This window comes from Petaurus breviceps, unplaced genomic scaffold (genome assembly GCF_028583685.1).
Source record: "Petaurus breviceps papuanus isolate PSGF00001 unplaced genomic scaffold, PetGlider_PUasm1.0 40, whole genome shotgun sequence".
NCBI classification, from domain to species: Eukaryota; Metazoa; Chordata; class Mammalia; order Diprotodontia; family Petauridae; genus Petaurus; species Petaurus breviceps.
In genome coordinates this window covers 5825734-5851684 of record NW_027186315.1, presented here as the reverse complement: position 1 = coordinate 5851684, position 25951 = coordinate 5825734, and the positions used below count along the sequence as shown (strand labels likewise).

Here is a 25951-nt window from a genome sequence, read left to right as displayed (position 1 = left end):
TCTCTCTCTCTCTCTCTCTCTCTCTCTCTCTCTCTCTCTCTCTCTCTCTCTCTCTCTCTCTCTCTCTCTCTCTCTCTCTCTCTCTCTCTCTCTCTCTCTCTCTCTCTCTGTGTCTCTGTGTCTCTCTGTCTCTCTGTCTCTCTCTCTCTGTCTCTGTCTCTCTCTGTCTCTCTGTCTCTCTCATATGAACACACACTCTCTCTTTTTTCTCATACACACAAATGGGCAATTGTAGAAAGTTTTACTGATATTCCATTTTCATAGAAATAACAGAATGGGTGATCAGAGATTTATTTGAAATAGCTATGAAAAAGAGGAAATCTTCAAAATATATTATGCTTTTATATTGATTTACTGTTTCCCAGACTAATGAAAGGGTGTGTTAATATCTTTCCTACCAGTTGAGTTTCATTCTTCCATTTTCACATTACACTTTGGATTGAGGTTAAATTTATGGCAAAGGGCAATTAATTGCCTCATCAGTGACATTAATGATACATAATCTCTTTATCTGAAAATGAATATTCAAAACACCATAAGCTAATAATCAGACTTTAGATAAAGAAGTTCTTGAAAAATAGTGTCTTTTATGTGTTCCATTTTATAATGAACAAATTGGAATTAAAGAATTCAGTTTTTAAACATGCAAAATGAGACAAAATGTGACAATGATGTAAACAGGGGTAGGACATTTTAAGTGGCATATATATGCCTCAACTTAGAGCAATTTTCAAAACTGCATGTAAGCTGAACATGCAAAGCAAGTAATTGAGCTAACCTTCAAATTAAACAATAGCAAATTGCAGATTACATGCAAAATTACCCTTTTTGCATGAGTAATTATATGGTTTTCATGCACAATTGGGCAAAACTTTGAAAATGTAACCCCAGAAGTTGGCTTCTTTTATTCATTTCTCCTAACGACAAACTATTTTTATAAAATCTTTAGCAATTAAAAAATATACTTTTCAGATTTAGCTTTAGCATTTTGAACACTGATATTATTTATATATTATGCCTTTCAAGTAGAAGCAATGGCTTTGTACTCATTTTTCTCTTTTCAATCTCAGCCTTTTTTTGCCCCTAGGATGCTGTCACCTCTCTTTTTCCATTGGAAAACTCAAAAAATTCTTGTTTGCTCTGTTAAGGTGACTACTGTGTATTTTAAGAAGTTATAACCATGCAATGGTCTGAAGTAATAAAGCTATGATAACTATTTTCTTCATTATCAAGGAAAAAAGTCTCTTATCCTCACACCTGCCTTTTTTTCCACACACAACCTCAAGGCAGGTATTGGTTAGTTTTTTTTTTTTTCCTGATAGGTGGACAAGATATCATCACCTAATGCTTAAGAAAGATCCTTTGTTATGTATATATTTAAATTACAATTTTCTTTCATCCAAAGGACAGTGAAGTAATAGAGAGGTGTGTAGTGCACTTTGATATGATGTCATATATAGGGATAGAGCTGGAACATGTGACTTTATTAATATAAAGGAAATTCAAAATAGGAAACTCCTACCAATAAATGTATATTGGCACATGCTCTGTAACATATGGCATTAGCGAACTGTCTGGAATAATGATTTATCATATAATCATAAATCTGTAGTCTTAACACGTAATAGAGATCATCTAGTCTAAATATTTCATTTTACAGATGAAGAAACAGAGAAACAAGGAGGTGAGGTGACTTATCCAAGAACAGAGATGGTCAGGGGCTGAATGGATTTAAACTAAGGTTTTTTGAATCTCAACATAGTATCTTTCCATTGCATTCTTCTGTCTTCTAGACCAATCCACTTATTTCATACATACCTGACCAGTGGCATCTTGATTCCAGAATTGTTATTGATTCAGCCAAGACCAAAAAATATAAGCCTTGCAATTTATTGGCTTACCTTAAGGAAAAATAAAGCTGACTACCACCTCTAAGCTCAGTTTAAAAGAATTTCCTATCTCTATTTCTACACAAGATTTCTCAATGACAAAATAAATCTTCATAGCAGGTTAATTTTAAAATAACTAGGGTGATCTGGACTTCAATGGAAGAAAAATAATAAGGTACTCAGTCTTTCAAATCCCATGGTATTCAAAGGTGAATTTCCCATCCCTCTTCTTTGTCTGATGAAAGGATGCTGCATCTATTTTTCAAAGCAGTATTTCTAAAGCCGTATGAGAGCTTGCCTAATTTACAAAGTAGTAATGAGTATTGATGAGCAGAGGGACAGGAAATATGGAGAAAAGTGGATGATGATTAAAAATAGTTGTGAGAAAATCAAAATAGAAGACTTACATGAGTGTGGCAGTGATTTAAGGTTACCCTTAGCTGAGCTTTTAAAAAAATTCTTTCAAAAAGCAGAAACAGGTATTTTTTTAACTGCATGAGGCTCCAAGCAGTGTGATATAATTTCCAGTTTCTTTGATTAATGAGTAAATTCTCTGTTCTTAGGTGTTACCTATTTGTTCAGAAGCCATAGAAACACCCCGGCTTAACCAGCTTAAAGAGAATTTTTGACTTACTTAATTAGCTTCTCCAGAGCTGCTAATAACGACACAGCCTTGACTGTGAACCATGTAATTATTTTGACATTAATTCTCTCCCTTGAATATCTTATTCTTGATGTCATAATTTCTTTACTTCAATCTCTGGCTGGTGATTTTACAAACTCTAAAACTACCACTATAACATGAACATTAATATTTTATCTTCAGATAAATCACATGTGAAGGAATAGGTATCTATTTAATTATAAAATCTATAAACAACTAATTATAAACTGTAACATGCCTGATTGCTTATGATAGGATAAGAGAAAAAAAGATCAATTTATTATTATTATTTTTAAAGCGATTGGCATTAAGTAACTTGCTTAAGGTTACTTGGCCAGTTATTTTGTGTGGGTGTTAAGTATTGGAGGCCAGAACCAATCCCAAGTCTCCCAACTCCAGGGCTGGTGCTCTTACTCACTGCACCACCTGGCCACCCCTAAGACCAATTTATTTTTGGAAAGATATTAATCTTAACTAACTTTGTCACAATGGAAGTTAAAACTTATTGTGTTGAGCAGAACATATGTAAATACTAAAATGTGTATAGTAGGTCATTGGCATGGACATTTTCAGCAGTGATGCAGAAGATTACATTCAGACATGCCTAACCTGTTGTAATGTGGTCCATCTTTTCATATCAGGTGAATTCAACTCCATTCCTTAAATTAAATTTCAAAGAAGATAAAGTTCTGGCATCACTTAAGTACATTAGGAGATTTTGCTTCATTTTCCATATGTTTGTATCTGTGTCTCTGTGTGTATACACATTGCAATTTGAATTAATTCATATCTTTGTATTAAAATATATAGTGAATAAGAATCCTCCATTAATCCAATTGTTCAAAGAAGGCTTAATTAGTTATTCATTCATAGATACTAGAAACATTGGGAATATTTTTTAACTTATGAAAAGGAAAAAAAATAAAAGAAATAAATCTTTTATCTATTGGCAAGCAAGTGGGTATTCAGAGATGTGACTGATTGACTTTTTAAATATTAATCCAGATGCTTATCTATATAGAGACACAATGTAAGTGACCAAACTTTTTCAATTAATTTCCAAAAGCAGTAATTTTTCTCTCCATAAACCACATTATATAAATTTTAATTTATTGTATTTGATATGAAGTCAAATTTACAGTTTTCTATACTCAAAGGTTTATGCTTCCAGCTACATTTTATGTCCCTAAAAACCATTAATTTCCTCAGTGCAGATTTCTCTCACAGCTAGTTAGCTAATAGATTTTTTTAAAGAAGTTTTTTTTATAAATACAATACTAAATGTAAAGAATTAGCCCATTTTTGGCAGTTAAAGACATCTATGAGAATCTTTTCCTATATATTACAAGATATTGTACCTGAATTCAGGATGAACAAAGTTTAAAGTTATTTTCTGAACTATAGGATCTGCATGGTTCTAGAGATATTATTTAAATTCTTTGTACCACAGGCAGCTCCCTAGCATCCATTTAATAAGAAAAGAGCAGAAGTGGATGGAAATCTCACACAGGGAATGCCTGAAGTTAATGATATAATACCATCTTTATAGATTTTTATATCATTGCAATATTTATATAGGCAATAATATTTGATGCTTGCATTTATTCATGCCTTAAAGAGGAGACAACTTTAATATAATAACTGTATACCCCCCAAAAGAATAAAAGTACAGTCAGAAGCTAATCATCACTATAATTTTAGTACATGTAAGACTATGAAAGGTAATTCATCAGTGCTTTTGAATTCCTCTTATTGTGGACCTTGCTCTCAACCATCACTAGTTGCTTTTTTGTTATATTTGTCATTGCTGATTTACTACTGTTGACAACATATTCATTTTATTTTGTTAGTCAGGGCAGTTTATATCAAAGAAAATAAAGTATAATAACTACCGATAGCTCTAATGCTTGTGAATCATATTCACTAAGATCTTTTCCTATACCTCTTTTAGTATTAAGGGGTCATTTGATTATTCCTTTCAAGGTTCAATCACATTTTTATGTTCCACTAACTTCAAGGAGAGATATACATTGTGATAAATTTTCAAGTGTTTTGATTTATAATGACATATAGTTAAGCCTGTGAACAAAAAAGACTGCAGGATTGGAGCATTTTTAAAATCATTGGTCTTTATTCTAAAGTTCTCCATTATCTCTGCCTACTACATCTACTCTATCTAATTTCTCACTTTCCTACTGCAGTGTTCCCTTACTAAAATAAACCTTCTGATCTCATTGGAGTTAGGAAGTTGTTTTCTTTTCTTTTACTTTCTTTTCTTTTCTTACTTTTTAAGTATTTTCTTTTCCAAATTGCATGTAAAAATAATTTTTAATGTTTGCATTTTTAAAGGTTGAGTTCCAAATTATAACTACCTCATTAGTGTGTGAATGTGTAGATATGTATGCATATGTATATGCATAAATATGTACATACATATATACATATGTATGTAAATATGAAATATATTTTCATATTACTCTTTTTGTGACAGAAAATACAGACCCAAAAAAAAGGGAAAAACATAAAGTAAAAAATACTCTGCTTTAATCTGCATTCAGATTTAATAATTTCTTTTTGAGATGGTGGATAGCATTTTTCTTTTTCTTTTTTTTTTAAAGCAATTGGGGTTAAGTAACTTGCTCAAGGATACACAGCCATTTATTTCTGGGTGTGGTGCTAAGTATCTGAGCCTGGATTCGATCCCCAGGTCATCCCGACACTGGAGCCGTTACTCTTACTCACTGAACCACCTGGCTGCCCCTAAGCAATTGGGGTTAAGTAACTTGCTCAAGGTTACACAGCCAGGTGTTTCTGGGTGGGTGTTAAGTGTGTGAGCCCGGATTTGATCCCCAGGTTATCTAGACACTGGAGCCAGTGCTCTTACTCACTGAGCCACCTGACTGCCCTTGTGGATAGCATTTTTCATCATAAGTCCTTCAGAATTTTCTTAGATCCATTGTATTACTGAGAATATTTAAATTAATCAGAGCTGAACACCATATAATATTGTTGGTACTGTGTATAATGTTTTCCTGGTTCTGTTCATTTCACTTTGTATCACTTGATGTAAGTCCAGGTTTTTTTTTTTCTAAAAGTATCTTGCTCATAATTTCCTGTAGCACAATAGCATTTCATCACAATCATATACCACAACTTGATCAGCCACTCCCCAATCGATGGCCATCGTCTCAATTTCCAATCTTTGCCAACCTAAAAAGAGCCATTAGAGAATTTCTGTACATGTAGGTCTTTTTTTCCCCTTTTTTTTCTCTATTCAATATAAACCTAGCCATGCTATTACGGGGTCAAAGAGTATCCATAGTTTTATAACACTTTGGCTATTGTTTCAAGTTGTTCTCACATGGAGTGTTTTTAAAGATTGGACCAGGAGAGCAAACATTTTGGAAGGTATTATTTTCAGGAAGATTTCAAACATGCATCCAATGATAGACCAGAAGGCTACCATCTAATCAAAAGACTAGTTGCTTTCAGAACAAGCCTTATATATAGGGCTAGGACATGGCAATGTGGTTTTGGCCACAGCATTTCTCAAAAGTTATCTTATAAAGATATTTGTAGCAACACGCAAATTATAATCATTGAGGATGTACTCATACAGAAGAAGCCACAGCTCCTTCAGAAATTCAAATTCATACTATAAAATGTAAGTATAATATGTGAAAATAGGTTTGAAAATTACTTTTTCCAAGAGTAACTGTTTGGACACTTTTCTACAATGCTATAATCTATAATTCCATGTGACCTAATTGTTGCGTTGCTTTATAAGAATTGTTTTCCAAGAATTCCCCAATTTTATCTGAATAACACCTTTAGCTGCTAATTGATTCTAATATATTATACTTAAAATTAGAATATTAAATTTTAAGAATGACTCAGAGGACTAAGCTTGGTTTTCCCGGGTTGAGACAGTGGTGACAGGTTAGAAAATGACATTTTTTTAAAGAGGAAAGATCAATGTATTGAAAAACTGCCCACAAAATTTTATTTGTTTGTTTTTAGCTTGAAACAAATCTAATAATGAATATATATATTCAAAAACATTTATTCAAAGCAGAAATTTAGCTGTACTGGATTTTACTCAAACATAAAGATAGTAGTCTACTTTACATAACAGTGTGGCAGAATTCATAAAGCATTTTAGTTCCTTATTAAGAAAAAGTTGATCAAAAACATGGTTTCTTTAAAAAATACAGTTCAATTAGAAGTTTTTATACATGGAGTAAAAATATTGTGTGGCTATCAAAAGGAAAAAAATAAAACCACCACAACAACATCCACATCAATACCCTATTTCTCTCATAAAGTAATTTCTGTGTACATTTATGTAGCTTCTAAAATTCTTCCCAAGTGGTCTCTTTCAAAATTCAATTCAAAAATCTTTTCACTAAATTTCCTAGCTGCTAAGAAATAATCTTTTTTTGCCTTACTGTAATGGTGCAAAAGGGCAGATGCAGAACCATCTGTTTGAATTGGCATGGTTTTTCTTCCCTTAAAGTACAGATTGAACTTTTGTTCTAAAGGCATACATTAATAAGGTAAAATGTTATTTGGAGTCTAGGCACAGATATATAGTTGAAGCTTCAATATGGTAATTTGTTTTCCTTATGTGAAATATAATCACTTTCAAATAAGGCATAATGCAACCAAATGCTAAGAAAAGTATAATTACAAGATAAAGAAAATACACTCTGAATTTAAAAAAAAACAGACTACCTTTTATGGTCTGAAAATGAAGATTCACTTATATTTTATTGCTGTTTATTTCACCTGAAATAATACCTCAAGAAATTACATATTAAAAAATTAGGCTGAATACATGATAAAGTAAGGTGGGCTGGCTAAAGATAAAGTTAAAAAATGAATCCAAGTGCTGCCTTTGTCATATATTGACTTTGGGTTTAGAAGCAAGTTATTTAAACTCAAAATGTTCCAGGAATCCTTGAGACAGTAAATTTCAGAACAATCATAAATCTATTTTGGTGGGAAGAGGATGCACAGGAAGAATGGTTCCACATCACAATGAAATCAAAGGTCTAGAAGGTCTTCTACCATGAGCTCCAGAAGGCCCCACCTTGCACCCACAAAGTGACACTAAAACAATCCTCAGTCAACTTTTATAAAACTTTACATTCTATCGAAAATACATAGATGGGGGTAGAGCCAAGATGGCAGAGAAAAGGCAGAGACTCCCTTAACTCTCCACAAAATACCTCTGAAAAAATTTAAACAATATCCTAAAACACATTTTGATGAAGCAGAACATACAAAAATATGGGGTGAAAAAGTTTTCCATCAGAAAACAACTTAAGGGTCAGCTAGGTGGCCCAGTGAATAGAGCACTGGCCGTGGAGTCGTGAGGACCTGAGTTCTGGCCTCAGACACTTAACATTTACTAGCCATGTGACCTTGGACAAGCCATTTAACCCCAATTACCCTGTCTTCTCCCATCCAAAAGAAAAGAAAGGAAAACAACTTAGAATGTTGGCATGAAAGGTCTTTTGCAACAGGGTAAGAGTGGAATGCAGTTGGGTCCCAGCAAACCAGGAGTGGGTCGTGAGATCAACTGGATCAGCAGTTGTAGTAGCTGCTTCTGGAGCTCTCAGCTCACACATAGTAAGGACATCAAACAACTGTAAAATGGAGATTGAAGGGGCCTCTTTGTTAAAACTGAGAGCAGGACTTTGCTTCTTTGATAGTACTCAGACCTGGGTGATAGTCCTGGGTGGCAGTCCAAAGGTGAGGAGGAGCACTAGACACCAGAGCTTGTAGCCACAGTGCACCTGGGAACCTCATCACAGTTCCAGGGTAGAAAAGGTTGCATGCAGCTGCTCACAGAACAAGTAACAGTCCAGTGAAGCAGTAAACACACCTCGACTTAGTTCATGCCACCTTGGAAGGACTAAAAACGTAAAGGTACCTAGAATTATCTCTAAAAACAGTTGCACAAAACCCTGAAGCTTAGAACAGTACCAACTCCACTTGGCAAGCAAAACCCCATTTTGACATAAACTTAAAAGTGAAGAAAAAGGCTGGGAAAATAAGTGAACTTGGGGGAAAATCTGGCAATAGAAATTACAATGGTGCCAAGGAAGATCAAAACACACACTCAGAAGAAAACAAAGTCAAAACTCTTTCTTATAAAGCTTTAAAGAAAAATATGAATTGGTCAGGTCAAGATTTTGAAATTCAAATAAGAGAGGTAGAAGGAAAAAAGGGAAGAGAACTGAGAGCGATATAAGAAAATTCTTAGAAAATTCAACAGCTTGGTAAAAGAGAAAAAAAATTACTGAAGAAAATAACACCTTATAGAACAGAATAGAACAAATGGGGAAAAAAGCTTAAAAATATAATGAGAAGAAGAATGCCGTGAAAAGGAGAATGGCCGAGTGAAAAAAGACAAAAAACAATCACTGGAGAAAAGAACTGCCTAGAAAATTGAAATGTCCAAATTGAAAAGGAGGTCCACAAACTTGCTGAAGAAAACAAATCCTTAAAAATTGGAATTGAGTGAGTGGAATTTTTTGAGTGAGCAATGAATTTATGAGAAATAAAGAAACAATAAAACAAAATCTAAAGAATGTAAAAATAGAAGAAAATCTGAAATATTTCATTAGAAAAACAACTGACCTGCAAAATAGAAGCAGGAGAGATGAAAGCCCCTATCAGGGGCTGTACATGTACAATTATATAAAACACATTTCCACATTAGTAACATTGTTAAAAAAAAAGAAACAGAACAAAAGGGGAAAATCATGAAAGGAAAAAAAAACATGCTTCAATCTGCATTCATATTTCATAGTTCTTTCTCTGGAATGATTAGCACTTTCTATGATGAGTCTCTAGTAATTGTCTCATATCACTGTATTGCTGAGAAGAGCTAAATCTATCAAAGTTGATCAATGCACAATGTTGCTGTAATTGTGTAAAATGTTTTCATGTCTCTGCTAATTTCACTGAGCATCAGTTCATGTAAAGCATTCCAGGTTTTTCTGAAATCTGTTTGCTCATCATTCTTATTAACAATAGTATTTGATTATATCCATATACCACAACTTGTTCAACCATTCCCCAATTGATGGGCATCTCTTCAATTTCCAATTCTTTGTTGCCACAAAAGACCTGCTGTAAATATTATTGTACATGTATGTCCTTCCTTTTTCCTTTGTTTAGGACTACTTTGGGATAAAGGCCTAGGAGTGGTATTGATAGATCAAAGGGTTGTAAAGCCAATCACAAGCATCTCTCGAGAGGACCTCTGCTGTGAATAGCTTTAAGGTTCTGATCACATAGTATAGTGAACTTTCTATTCAGCAGTAAACTAAGAAAACATTCACAAAAACCAAAGTACAACATTCACAATGATATAACATAAACATTTATCACTAAAGTGGCCACATATTTTAAAAAAAAGATATCATTTAGTAAGTCCTTAACTCAATCATCCCTAAGGAGCAATCCTCCTTAAGGGACACAAAGTACAAAGGTCAAAGTTTTCCCAACCCTAGTTCACATTGTCTTAATCTTTCAGTCAAAAAGTCTTCTTCCTTCTTGATTGGAAATTAATTTCCAATAATCCTTAAGGGGTACAAGGTACAATATACAATGTTCTCACATCCCTAGGCCACAGTAAATGATGATCAGCTCTAAGTACCCAAGGAGAGGTCTTTTTCATCTTGGCTTGAGGCTAGCTACTAAATTTTACAGTCCTCTTCCATGAATGGGTCCAGCTCTTGCCTGAATCTATTCAACTGTCACCTGGATTCACAGGCAGAAAGCTCTCAGCTTTTCATCCAGCTCCTCATCCAGTTCATTGTCCTGCTTCAGTTCCTCATTGAAGCTCACAGTGTCCAGTCCACCTCAAGTCCTTCACAATTTCTGTTTCTGGGAAGACAAAGCTTAACAGAGCCAAAATAAGATTCATCCACATTGCCATCACCAAAATCAATTCGCTATTTGCCTGTGAAATCAACACAGACAGACAAACAAGGTCTGAGAAGTCAACACAAATCATCAGCATAGTCGCAGGACCTCTGAAACCTTTCTCTAGGACTTCTGTAAACAGACAACAAGAAAATCCTCTTTCAGAGCTTCCAGTAAGGTCGCAGGGCTTCTGTATAAAGTATCACAAACACAAATCAATACAGAGAAAAGAGACAAACAGAGTACCAGCCATCACAACCATTCCCCTTCTCAGTTCTTCTCAGTCCCAGCTGTGCTCAAGCTTTTAATCTGTCATTAGCTCCTTCATTTCCTATTTTTGGCAAGCCCCTCCCACTGTGGGATTCGCAGGTTCTGTTTCTTCACAAAGACTTGATATAATCAGGGCAAGGCTCAAAGACACTTGAACTGAAACAAGGTGCAAAATAAATAATTGAAACAAGGTGCTAAGTATTAATTTTTTTTCCATCACAAGGTTATGCACAGTTTTATAGCCCTTTGGGTACAGTTCCAAATTGCTCTCTTGAATGGTTGTTAGATCACAACTCCATGAAAAATTCATTCACGTTTCAATTTTCCAACATCTCCAACATTAATCATTTTACATTTTCTCCTTAGTGGTCAATCTGATAGATGTGAGGTGGTACTTCAGAGTTGTTTCAATTTGCATTTCTCTACTTAATAGTAATTTACAGCATTTTTTTCCATATGACTAGAGATACTTTTAATTTCTTCATCTGAAAACTACCTGTTCATATCCTTTGACCATTAATGAATTGGGGAATGATTTGCATTCTTGCGAATTTGATTCATCTTGTTATATATTTTATAAATGAGGCCTATAGAGAAACTGGCTTTAAAAATTGTTTCCCAGCTTTTTGAGTTCTAATCTTGAAGGAACCTTGACTTTGTGAAAAAAACTTTGTAATTTAATGTTATCAAAATTATACATTTTATATTTAATAATGCTCTGTATCTAGTGTTTGGTCATACATTCTTCCCTTCTCCATCGATCTGACTGATAAACAATTTTTGCTTTCCTAATTTCCTTATGTTGTCACCCTTTGTGTCTATATCATGTACCCATATGGTCATATCTCAGTGTATGGTGTAAAATTATGGTCTCTGACTAATTTCTGCCATAACACATTCCTGTTTTCCCAGTAGTTTGTGTCAAATAATAAGTCCTTATTCCAAAAGCTGGATTCTTTGGGTTTCTTATATAATACATTACTATAGTCATTTGCTACTGTCTTGTGCAACTCACCAATTCCACTGATCTATCACTACATTTCTTAACCAGTACTAAAAAGCTTTGATGATTGCTGCCTTATAATAGTTTTAGTTCTGTTATGGCTAGGCCACCTTTCTTTGCATTTCTTTTCATTAATTCACTTATTATGCTAGACCTTTTATTGTTTCAGATCAATTTTGTCATTACTTTTTTTAAGCAATTGGGCTTAAGTAACTTGCTCAAGGTTATACAGCCAGTTATTTCTGGGTGTGGTGCTAAGTATCTGAGCCCAGATTTGACCCCCAGGTCATCCTGACTCTGGGGCTGGTGCTCTTACTCGCTGTGCTACCTGGCTGCCCTCATTATTTTTTTTTTAATTCTACAAAATAAGTTTTGCTAGTTTGTTATGGCACTGAATAAGTAAATTAATTTAGTTAAAGTTGTCGTTTTTATATAATAATTTGGCCTATCCATGAACAGCTAATATTTTTTTAATTAAATTGTATGTTTATTTTTAGTACACATCATTCATTTCCACAAGATATTGAGTTACAAATTTTCTCCTTTTCTTTCCCAATCCATCACCCCAAAACAGTGATCCCAACATATACTCCCTGCCCCAATATGCTCTCTCCTATATCCTCCCCATCTGCCCTCCAAATTTCCATAAGGGAAAGATGGATCGCTATACCCCAGTGCCTGCATATCTTATTTCCCAGCTGCATGTAAAAAACTAATAATAATAGATTTTTTTAAACATTTGATTTTAAACATTTGAATTTCAGACTCTTTCCTTTCCTCTCTTGTCATCCAGCCTTACTGGGAAGATAAGCAATTCAATATAGGTTGTACATGTGTATCTACACAAACCTTTTCAATAGTGGATATATTGAGAAAGACTGACTATATTATCCTCCATCCTACCCCGACCCCCACTTATTCATTTCTCTACTTTGATCCTGTCCATTTCCAAAGTTCATGCTTCCAACTTCCTTGCCCCACCAACCTGCCCTCTCTTCCATAATCTCCCCTCTTATCCCCTTCCCTCCTACTCTCCTGTAAGGCGAGATACCCTATTTAAGGTGTATGTGATTACCTCCCTAAGCCAAATTCAATGAGAATAAGGTTGACTCTTTCCCTTTGACCTTCCAGTTATTTCCCTCCATTGTAACAGTTTTCCCTTTCTTCTTTTATATAAGATAATTTACCCCATTCTTTCTCTCCCCATATCCTCTCATTATATTCCGTTTTTGCCTTTCAGTTTCACATTTGAAATATCATACCTTCCTATTCAATTGGTCCTGTGCCCTCTGTCTATGTATACCTGTACACATATATACACACAATCACATATGTATTCATATGCCCATATACACTCCTATATAGACATATATATGTATACATATACATACATTCATACACATACATACACACATTTATATTCCCTTCAACATATTCTCATACTGAGATAAGTTTCAGCAGTTACAATTACTGTTTTTCCCTGTAGGAATGTAAATAGTTTGACTTTGATAAGTTCCTTAAGATTTCTTTTCCCTGTTTACCTTCTCATGCTTCTCTTGCTTCTTGTATCTGAATGTCAAATGTTCTATTTATCTCTGTTTTTTTTTTTTTCATCAAGAAGGCTTGAAAGTTCTCTATTTCATTGAATGACCATATGTTCCACTGAATCATGATACTCAGTTTTTCTGGGAAGGTGATTCTTTGTTTTAAATCCAGCTCTTTTTACACCTTGAATATCACATTCCAAGCCCTTTGACTCCTCTATGTCAAAGCTGCTAGATCCTGTGTTACCCTGATTGTGTTTCCAAAATATTCAAATTGTTTCTTCTTGGCTGCTTCTAATATTTTCTCCTTGATCTTGGAATTCTTGAGCCTAGCAATAATATTCATGGGAGTTTTCTTTTTGGGACCTTTTTCAAGAGGTGATCAATGATTTCATTTGGTTTATATTTTGCCCTCTGGTTCTAAAATATTAGGGCAATTTTCCTTGAGAATTGCTTGAAGGTTGATTTCTAGGTTCTTCTTTTTTTATCATGGCTTTCAGGTACTATAATAATTTTTAAATTATACCCTCTGGATCTATTTTCCAGGTCAGTGGTTTTTCCATTGAGATATTCCACATTTCTTTCTGTCTTTTCATTTGATTGGATCTGTTTAATAATATCTTGATTTCTCATAAAATCACTACCTTCCATTTGCTCCAATCTACTTTTGAAGAAGTTACTCTTCAGTGAGCTTTTGAGATTCTTTTTCCATCTGGCAAATTTGGCTTTTTAAGGCATTATTTTCCCATTGGATTTTTTGGTCTCTTTTGCCATTTGTGTTAGTCTATTTTTTAAGGGTTTATTTCCTTCAGTCAGGTTGTTGACTTTCTTTTTATGTTTTTTTTGCGTCATTCTCATGTCTCTTCCCAATTTTTCCTCCACTCCTCTTATTTGGTTTTCAAAATCCTTCTTAAGCTCCTCTCTGGCCTGTAACAAATTCATATTTTTCTTTGAGGCTTTTGGTGCAGTGTTTCTGACTTCACTGTCTTCCTCTTATTCTGTGCTTTGATCCTTTTTGTCCCCAGAAAAGGAATCCAAAGTCAGATTGCTGTGCTTGCTTTGGTTCCTTCACTTGCTCATTTTACCACTCAATTTTTTTTTTTTATTTTTGAGCTTTTTGCCATAGTAGAACTCTGCTTTCAGATAGAAGAGCTTGGTCCCAAATTGCTGGAGTTTTCTCAACTGCCAGAGGTATTAGTTGGATGCCTTCTCAGAAGCCTCCACTGGCTCTGGCATATAGATCATGCACACCAGGATCTCAACCATAGTCAGCGATCCAGATCCAAGATGGTTAAATCAAGACAGATTACCCCCTCACACTGGTTGCATGGTCCCCCTACAATCTGCAGGCCAGGAGCTCTGAAGCAGCCACACAGCAGTGCCTACTGTGCCTTAGCCACTTCTCCCCCCAGGGGCAGAGGCTGCACCACACTCTTGGACCCCCTGTTCCCTCAAAGTCCACACTGAACTTTCACTTTGTGTTTGGCATTTATGGGTTGATAATTCTGGCAACCACCATAGTTGCTGGTGATCTACTCTCCTGAAGCCTTTTCAGCTAGGGCTCATAGTGGCTTCCCTGGGGCTAAAACTGTGGATTCTTGGAGGGCTGCTCATGTCTCCCAGAATGCTGGGATGAACCCTTCCTGTCTGCCTGCCAGGCTGTCTCCAGCAGGAGGTTTGTTACTCTCTATCACTTTGTATGTTCTTTAGTCCTAAAGTTTGTTTAGAGTCATTTTTATAGGTATTTGAAATGGTTATGGAGGGGACATACAGAATTTTCCTGCTTGTATGCTGTCATCTTGGCTTCTCACACCCCCACCCCCCACACCTGATATTTTTCTAATTATTTAGATTCAACTTTAACTGAATGAAAAATGCTTGGTTATTGTGTTCATATCATTTCTGCATTTGTCTTGGCATGTAAAATACTAAATATTTTATGTTGACTACATTTATTTTAAATAGAATGTCTCTTTCTATCTCTTGCTGCTGGGTTTTGTTAGGAGTATATAGAAATGTCAATGATTTATGTGGGTTTATTTTGTATCCTGCAACTTTGCTAAAGTAGTTCGTTATTTCAAGCATTTTCTTTTAGTTGATTCTCCTGGATTCTCTAATTATCCTTATCCTTACTTCCTCCTCCTTATTGCCATCTCCTTCAATCACTCTCCCAGTATTCCATTCCTGATCTATTTGAAGAATTTGACTCCACATAAACACTTCCAGACATTTGCACATCTACATTTTTTACATGTACAGTTTTACAAAACATTTCCATATCAGCCATGTTGTAAAAGAAATCCCATACCAGAGGGGAAAAAATGAAAAATAAGATTTAAAAATATACTTTGATCCATATTCAGACTTCACCTGTTCTTTCTGTGGAGGTGGATAGCACCACTGTGATAGTAATGGCAATTAAAGATTCCCCTGTATTGGCTTGGTTTTCAAATTGATTGTGTTAAAACCCAGAGTTTGTTAATCCTACCTGTGGGATGGGCTTGTTGATGTGAAAAGAAAGTCCTGAACTGGGAGGAGCGGGTGACATAGATTTGGAGAGACAAGAGAGAGGCGGAAGATCTTTTTTGGAAGCAGCACCTCCTGGAGAGAGAGAGACTAAGAGAATTGCTGGTGGCCGCTTTAAATTGCCCTGGACTTTTGAGACCTGCCCCCTGAGCTACCAAGAACAGAGAAGATTAAAACATGACATCATTCAAAATACAGCATTTACTAAGCAGTGATTAAATAATCTCCAAGTACTACCCCACCCCAGGACCTTCCAATCATTCAATCAATTACAAAGTCCCTGTTCTAAATACTTCTCCACCCCAGGCTATACCTTAATTAAGTCCACCACAGAGCCCCTCTTCTCAAATGGAGATTAGTTTCCAAACATAAGTAAAGTACCTTCATTTGTCAATCACAGAGCACAATAAGGTCAAAAGTTCCCCACCCCTGGATCACAATTGAATCTACCCCAGAGTTACATCTAGTTTAAACACAGCACTTAATACCCAAATGGAGCTCTTTTCTTCATCTTGACACGAGGCAAGTTCTCAGCAATCTTAGTTCCTGGGGAGACAAGGCTTAGCAAGGCCATAAGATACATTTCCAGTCCCTTCATGAATTCATCCTCTGTCTGTAGAACAGTCCTAGAACCCCTGAACACATTAGCAAAGCCCTCTCCCAGGATTTCTGTAAACATACAACAAGAAAATCCTTCTTCAGGGCTTCCGAACCAACAGAAAGGTTCCCAGACCCCTGCAACAACAGCACTGTCCTTCACCAGTGGACAGTATTCACTCTGTCTGCAGGACAGTCTCCAGACCCCTGCAACAACAGCACTGTCCTTCACCAGTGGACAGTATTCATTCTGTCTGCAGGACAGTCTCCAGACCCCTGCAACAACAGCACTGTCCCTCACCAGTGGACAGTATTCACTCTCTGTCTGCAGGACAGTATCAGGGCTTCTTAGCGAACAGCCAGGTTCCAGGACTTCTTCAACAAAAGGACTGTCTTTCACCAGTGGACAAATCTGGCAAAACAACATCAAAACAGACAGACAAAGTACCAGCAAAGTACCATTACTATCACACTCCCCCTTCACAGTCTCTTGCTGGATCTTCATGTAGTTCTTTCCCACTAACCTAGGTTGTCCCCCAAGGGTGTGTCATGGGTCCTCTTCTTTTCTTTCTCTGTACCATGTCTTTTTTTGGGATCTAACAATCTTTTTTGCAATTTTATTACAATTCCAAAGAAGATTCATCGGGGCAGCTAGGTGGCACAGTGAATAGAGCACTGGCCCTGGAGTCAGGACCTGAGTTCAAATCCAGGCTCAGACACTTATCACTTACTAGCCATGTGATCTTGGGCAAGTCACTTAACCCCATTTGCCCTGCCTTCCCCCTTCCAAAAAAAAAAAACAGATCAAAGAGGATTCATTTTTATAGAAATACATATGTACAAATAAACACTAATACTATGCATCTGTGTATACATATGCATATTTACATCTTGGCATACAGTTTACATATAAATATATAGCTATATTCTCTGTCCTAAACTCCAGTCCCTCACGACACACTGCATTTAGGACATCTAAATTTAGAAATCCAATAGATATAGAAATTCCATCAACAACAAAAAATGTTTGAAACAGAACTCATTTTCTCCCCTAGCCCCCAAATACTCTTCCAAACTTGTCTGTTACTATTGAGAAAACTCATCTCAGTCTTCACTCACACTTATCTAACTTGTCAAATCTGTTGCCAAGACTTAAGGTTTTTACCTTTACAAAATTTCTAGTCTGTCTGTCTCTCTCTGTTTGTGTTTAGTCTTTTTATCACTCACCAGGCCTCTACCCTCTTGCAGGTTCTCATCACCTTATACCAGCACAATTACAATACCCTTCTGTATGGTCTCTCTGCCTCATCTATCCACACTCCAACTCATCTTCGATTCATCTTTCAAAGAAATTTTCCCAATGTTATATCCAATTATATCACCTTCTTCCTCACTAAAGCCCAAGGAGTGTCTCCCTATTACCTTCGACCTCAAATATTTTATTTGTTTGACAGCTAAAACCTTTGACAATCCACCTGCTTTATTTTTTTCCAATCTTTTTATACGTTTTTGTTCAGTAGTTCCAATCATATCCAACTCTTTGTGATCCCATTTGGGGTTTTCTTGGCAATGATATAGAAGTGTTTTCTCATTTCCTTCTCCAGCTAAAAATGAGGAAACTGAGGCAAATGGAGTGAAATGACTTGCCCAGTGTCACACAGCTATTAAGTTACTGAGACCAGATTTGAAATCAGATCTTTCCAACTCCAGTCCTGGCACTCTATTCATTATATCTCATAGATTTCTATAGCAGCTTTATACCTTGCTTCCATCTAATTATTCTATAATTCATCTACACTGGCCTACTTGCTACCCCCCCCCCCCCCCCCATACACACACACACAAACCTAACTCACAGTTTGCCTAAAGTTCCCTCCTGTCTCATTTCTGTCCCCTAGCTTCCCTCACTACCTTAAAGACTCAGATAATAACTTCCTTTCTCTAGCACAGGTCACCCCCCACCAGGGCAATATGTTATTATCTGCATATTTTTCTGTCAACTAGAATGTAATTTCCTTCAGGCTAGGGACTTAACATGTTTACTTTCCTTTTTTTTTCTTCTTAGTGCTAAGTATTTGTTCTTTTTAAATCATGTCCAACCCTTTTATGATCCACGTTTGGATTATATTGGCCAAGGAATTAGAGTCATTTGCCATTTCCTTCTCCAGTTCATGTTATAGATAAGGAGCTAAGGCAAAAAGGGTTAAGTGACTTGGCTGGGGTTACACAGCTAATAAGTGTCTGAATCTAGATTCAAACTCAGGATATCTTCCTGACTCCAGACCCTTCACTACCTAGTTGCACAGTGTTTAGTATAGTGACTGACAAATTCTTGTTGACTGATTTACTAACTGACTAGAATACATTGTTATCTAGCTTTGGGTCCAAAATTTTATGAATTTATGTGTTACTTTGCATGTTTAGAAATTCTAGGTAGTACCTCAAGCCATTTAATGCTTGCAACAAACCCTCAAAGCTTTTCTTGAATTTGCTAATATTTGCCAGTGTTTGAGTCTGGCTCTTTCTACTGAAGCCACAAGAAATTTGTTTTATTTAAATGTTAATATTAGAATTCATTTCTGCTAGTTCAGTAGAGATTACCCAGGTTATCAGAATATCTTTTTCCACATCCCAGTTAGAACATTCTAAAGAACTTTGTGATTTAAATTATCTTAAGCAGAATAAAGTATAGTAATCAGGTGTTTTTATTTAATTGAATGTTGATACACATTCTAAATAATGCTTAGATATGTGCTATATTCCATTAAATGAATGATAAAATAAATGAATAGTAAAACCTGATCTTATAAAATTTGATTGTTACATTTTTCACAAGTTCATAGCAATATAATCTGGTATTTATTCAGCTAATTCTCATTCTCTTTGAATAAAATTTTTCTAGTCTTAAGTAGGTTTAATGAATTTAAAATTATAATACTGCATCACTTGGAAAATTTGATTATGTTTTATAAAAATGTGATATTAAGAACAGAAGTGTCATTATCTTTTTTAAATTAACTGATAAAAATTCATCTAATAATAATTATTACAATTGTAGTTCCAGGACTGCATACACAAGTGGAAAAGGAAAATTAAAGTAATAATATACTTAATGTAGAAAAATCTGCTATCAACTGACTTAGTCAGATCATTATTTGAATTCCCACTTTTATTCTAATTGGTATAGATACATAAATATTTGAAACAATTTGAATGTTTCACTGCATTATTTCCAAAATAGAGAAAATAGTAAAGAAATATATATACTATCACATACACATATATTATATATACATACATATATATAGAGAGAGAGTGAGAGAGTAAAAATCATTATTATTAATATATTCACACTATAAAAGCAGAATATTAAAACTAAAGTTTGGAGATACTGCTTCAATTCCGTTTATGTATATATGTATTTATTGAAAGGGTACTATTTCTGCCTCAAATATTTTAGAAGTTATAGCAATCATGACTTCTGAAAAATATGTCCACCTTAATATGTATGAATTACATTTTAAGTTAGTTATTTTATAATTTTAATTTTGATTGATCATTTTCCACATTTTTTCTGTTGTATTTGAAAATTTATAGGTGTCAGGTTCTGCAACTCTATATTAAACTATATTAAAGCATGTGAATGACAGATGCAACAAACTTTTACTGAGAATTTATACAATGTATTTATTTCTTAAGGAAATACAGTAATACGAATGGCATCATTACTAACCATTAGGAGATTATTCAGCTAAAGATGATAAAGAATAGGGAAAAATAAAACAAAATCTAGGGTTTTTTTTGCCCATATACTGAAATACTAAATGTCCAAAGTTTAATTTAACTTGTTAGTGATACTTATCACTTTACTGGTGCAAGGTTGGTGTTATTTTTTTTTCAGTGAAAGTCACTCTTGAAGATGTCACACAGTTATACATTTTTTTTAGGTTGATATAATTGAAGAGATTATCCACACTGAAGAAATCACAAATCGTTGGAATATGGTTCAGTTTAAGAAAATGCTGCAGGATTATAAAATGAAAGATTTAGGACAGAAAGGATTCTGTTTAGTCCAAGTCCTTCATTTTTCAGATAAGATAGTTTAGGACCTTTTTCCAAGGGTATACATGTGGGAAGTGATGAAGGATTTGAACCCAGTTATACAGATTCTAAATTCATCAATCTTTCCATCTCCACTTTTGTCTTATCATCAAATATAGTGGTGTGCTGATATAATATTCAGACTACTTGGATTTTGCTATTTGAATGTTAATGTTTTGAATTTTCATTACTGTAACCTTGTTACTGGAATTACTACTATTTTACACCTAAAAGATCCCTATGCAATGTTTGGTCCTTTATCATAATCGGAAAAGGGAGTTGGTACAGCAGATAGATTATTGAGTGTGGAGTCAAGAAAGCCTAAGTTCAAACCTGCCTCAGAAACTTTTACTACCTGTATTACCCTGGACAAGTCACTTAAACCCTTTTTTTCTTATTTTCCTCTTAGATGAGGAAAGTAATAACATCTACAAAGCACAAATACCACAACAAATAGTTCTTGTAAGAAATAAATGTGATAACATTTGTAAAGCACTTAAACAGTGCCTGTCACATAATAGGTGGTAAATAAAGTTTAACTGTCATGGCTATTATTATTAAGGAAAACTAGTTTAACAATGTTCATAAGTTCTAAATAGAAATAAAAAACTAACTTTTGTTGTCTTCCTTTTATTACAAAAATATTTCAAAATACATTTTTATTTATGGTAAAATATGATCGAGAGTAAGTTCAGTTAAAGTAGGGAAATATTTTGCAACATTATCATAACAACTGTCTATCACTTTAGGTATGATAAAATTACATTTTGTAAACAAGTTACTTTTACACCAAATGCAATTTGAGATGAAACTCAACCAGTGGTTTATAAAGACAGATAAGAACATTCAAATACATTTGTATGTTTTTTTATATTGTATATTCCTTATGAAAGCTACATAGCATGACTTCATTTTTCTATATTTTGAGGTGGGATAATATTGCAAATATTGGAAAATGGATAAACAACTACTTAGATATTTCTTTCTTAATGTTGATAGTAAAGACTAAAATATTAAAGAACATATTAAACTGTTAAATGATATATCTAAGGTCACAAGATCAATGTCTTTATCAAATGCAATTGAACTCAAGTGTTGCTGACATTAAAGCCTTGTTTCTATCTAGTATAACTTAAGGCTACAGGCAATGCAAATATCATTTTTATCAATCTTTGCTGAATTTCATTGGTGGAGAGAGTTTCCTCATTGACAGCTAATTACACAAATATAATCACAGTTTCCAGGATCATATGACTATCAAGATGGCACAGCAGTTGCCTTATCAGCAAGAGGAATTAAATTACAGTTACAAAGTAATCAAAGATGACTTTGTTCATGATAAAAAGAGAAAAGAAGTCACCAACTAAAAATTTCATGAAAAATATCTCAGAAAAAAATGAGGAAGAAAAGAAAAGAAAGGCTAAAAGACCAGAAGTTCAAAAGAGAATATCTGAATAAAAAGCAGTTCGCAAAAAGATCAGTCATAAGAAAATTTTGATAAAAATAAAACAAAAGGGGGCAGCCAGGTAGCACAGCAAGTAAGAGCACCATCTCGAGCGTCAGGATGAACTGGAGATAGAATCCCGGGCTCGGACACTCAGCACCACACCCAGAAATGACTGGCCATGTAACCTTGAGCAAGTTACTTAACCCCAATTGCTTAAAAAAAATTAAAAATAAAAAAATAAAAAGCAAAAATGAAGGGGAGAGGGGGGGGGAAAGAGGAGAAAGAAGGCAGAAAGGGGGGAAAAGAAGAAAAGAAAGAAAGAAAAGAGAAAAAGATATATGCACCAGCAAAAAAAAAAAAAAAAAAAAAAAAAAAAAAAAAAAAACATACAGAGAAAGAGAGAGAGAGAGAGAGAGAGAGAGAGAGGACACATTAAGCATACATTTGTGAAATCCTGAAAAGAAATGACCAAAGAGCCACAGAGTTTATGCACCAGCTGTTAACTCTCAAAATACCAAATCACACAGAGAGGTTATACCTCAGCTGTTATAGGCAAAAACATTTCCTTTATTTTATTGGAGGAGGGTAACTAGACACTCATGATGGAGTCTCCTGAAAAACTGAGCAATTAATTAATTAATTGGGGGTCTCCTGTAAGACTAAGTAATTAATTAATTAAGACTAAACTTTGATACATAGAGTTAAAGAAAAAAAATCAGGCAATGAGGTATAACTGATAAGTATATATAACTGATATAAGTGATAGCAACAAAATAAAAGTAATAGTACTATAAATAGTATTAATAAATAAATGATATATAGTATAAATAAACATTTTAAATAAAAATAGTAATAACAACAATGAGGCAAATTTCCTTACTTTTAGAAATTATAATCACAGTAGGGCTTCAGGGTAACAAGGTTGTTCCTGCAAGTGCTTGTCTAAACTCAGAAACTAGCTGTGGCTGGTTTGAGTCCCACCTGTGATTTAACTTTAGCAGAGTTTATCCAGAGGGTGAGAGCAAAGGACTGTTGCTAGACCAAGCTCAGGGAATAGCTTGCTTTCTGGGCCTTAGCTCTGGAAAACAAGGTGTCTCCTAAAAGTAAGAAGATAGAGAAGTAAAAAGAGAAATATTCTTAGAGTGGGAGTCCTGACACATTATATAAAGATAAATTAATAAAAATTACAGAATGAAAAAGAAATTCCTGCAGACAATGCAGATATTAGAAAACAGTTAAGAAGAAATTACAAAGTGGTACAAAAGGAGGAATGCAAATTTTAAAAGAAGAAATGAGCAAAAAAATTTGAGTCAGAAGTCAGAGCCCTCAATGACAAAAAGTAAAAGAAAATACAATTCCAAAAAGTACAATCAGAAAAAAATGAAATTTTATAGCAAGGAAAGTGATTGAATTTGAAGACAAGATCTCTAAAGATAATTTACATTTATAGGTATCTATATTGGGGCATTGGATATATATATATATATATATTTGTATATGTATACATACATATATATACAAACAAACACATATATATTCATATATACATATACATGCATATATGTGTGTGTTACCAATTGATAAATTCTATGTATGTATGTATATGTATGTGTGTGTGTGTGTATTCCCAACTGATAAATTCCCAAAGTATATGAACAGGCAATTTTTAGAGGAAGAAATTAAGGCAATCTATAGTCATATGAAAAATTGATCCATATGAATACATATTATAGAAATGCAAATCAAAAGAATGCTGATATCACATCACACCTATTAGATTGGCTGAGATGACAAAACAGGAAAATTATGAATTCTGGAGAGGTTGTGGAAAAACTGGAACACTAATGCATTTTTGGTGGAGTTGTGAACTGATTCAACCATTCTGAAGAGCAATTTGAACCTATACCCAATGGGCTATAAAAATGTGCATACTCTTTGACCCAGGAATACCAATTTTAGGACTATATCCCTCCAAAAATCATAAAAATGGGAAAAGGACTCATATGTACAAAAATATATATAATAGCTCTTTTTGTGATAGTCAAGAAACAGAAATTGAGGGAATGCTCATTAATAGGGGAATGACTGAAGTTATGGTATATGAATGTAATAGAATACTATTGTGCTATAAGAAATGATGAGCAAGGAGATTTCAGGAAAACCTGGAAAGTTTTATATGAATTAACCCTAAGGAAAGTGAGCAGAACCAGGAGAACATTGTACTCCATAGCAACCACAGTGTGTGAGGACTGACTTTGATAAACTTAGCCCTCCTCATCAATGCAAGAACCTAAAACAATTCCAAAGGACTCATGATGGAAAATGCCATTCACATCCAGAGAAAGAACTATGAAGTCTGAATGCAGAACAAAGCAGACCATTTTCCTTTTTTTGTTGTTGTTCTGTTCTGTTCTGTTTTTTTTTTCTTTTCATGCTCCCTCTCATTCATTCAAATTCTTCTATACAACATGGCTGATATGAAAATGTTTTATATGAATGTATATAGAGAGCCTATATCAGATTGCATGCCATTTCAGGGAGGGGGTAAGAAAGGAAGGGGGAGAAAATTCTAAATTTATGAAAGTTAATGTTGAAAACTAAAAAAATTTAAACTTTACAACTTATAGAAAATAAAGATCCCTCCCACAACTTTATTTCCCTTCTCAAAAATTAGCACCACCAAATATTACATTTTTTAAAAAAATTCTTTGTTTTACATTTTAGTCTTTTCCCAGTAACTGCACCATGCCTACTTTATTGACCTCTCAGTTATCACAGGGAGTAACACTTAAGCAAAAATATCTAATAACAGGCATTTTTAAGGACATGGATATGATATGTTTCCTGTCAGTCTTCTATTTGCCAGAAGGGAGTAGGTTTGTTTTATAATCTGTAGAGGGAGCTAAGTGGTTTAAGGAATGGAGTGGTGTGCCTGGAGTTAAGAAGACCTAAGTTCAAAACCAACCTCATTAGCTTACTAGAGGTTAGGGGTAAGTGACCCTGGATAAGTCACTTCATCTCTTTCTCCCTCAGTTTCCTAAACTGTAAAATCAGGGATGATGATATTAGCATTTACATACCAGGGTTGTTATGTGAAACAACTGAGATAATATTTTAATGTGCTTAAAATGGTGCCTGGCACAGAGTAGGTGTTTAATAAAAGTTTGTTCCCTCCCTTTCTAGGATATCATCACTTTTCATTAATTTAATTTCTTTCAACAATATTTATTTACATTGTTATTGCCATTGAACTTACTCTTATCTTGGTTCTTTTTATTTTATTTAACAAAAGTTCAAATACATCATTCTACATTTCTGTAAATTACTCATCTTTTTACTATATAATAATGTCTGATTTTACTGATGCATTCAGTTATTTTTTTCTGTCCTTGACTTCATTGGTTTTGCATATCTGTGAGATTGCTGGGATAGATGGCATGAATAGTATATTAATTTTTTTCTGGCATAATTCAACTTGAAATGGAACTTGGTCCTTGGTTATACTGTTGTATCTCCACAAACAATGTCATTGTGATAGTCTTACTAAAGCCACTCTAACAGTCTTATTATCTTTGGTGAATGCAAGTTTATTCAGACCAGTACCCAGGGAAGTTAGGTCAGATAACAGAGAAATGAGACATTCTTCAATCATTCAACAGCTAATTAAATATTTGTTTAGCCATAGCAAAGAATGAATTCACAACAAAGAAACAGTACTTAGTTTGGGTGGTCACAGAGAAGAAAAGTATCTGCTAAAATGTGTCAGGGTTGAGTGTGGGGATGTCCTTGGTATATAAGCTGTATCTGAAGACCCTGGATGCACATGAATGATTCTTTTATCTTTTTAGGTGCTCAGAAAGTCACTGTCAACATGACCTGAGGCAAACATTTTTTTTTTTTTTGTAACTGAGGGAGCTTAAGCTTCAACTGTGTAAGCCAGTCAAGACTTAGGAACAACTTTGTTTTCTT

General features: G+C 34.5%; 1 long non-coding RNA gene across 1 annotated transcript in view; it reads left to right on the top strand.

The window, feature by feature from the left end:
• The window catches only part of LOC138170878 (uncharacterized), a 148501-nt gene extending 126122 nt beyond the window's left edge, over positions 1-22379 (top strand). The window contains exon 2 of the long non-coding RNA XR_011170772.1: positions 22330-22379. This is a non-coding gene — a long non-coding RNA (uncharacterized lncRNA). The remainder of the gene's footprint in view (positions 1-22329) is intronic.
• The last annotated feature ends 3572 nt before the right edge of the window (positions 22380-25951 follow it).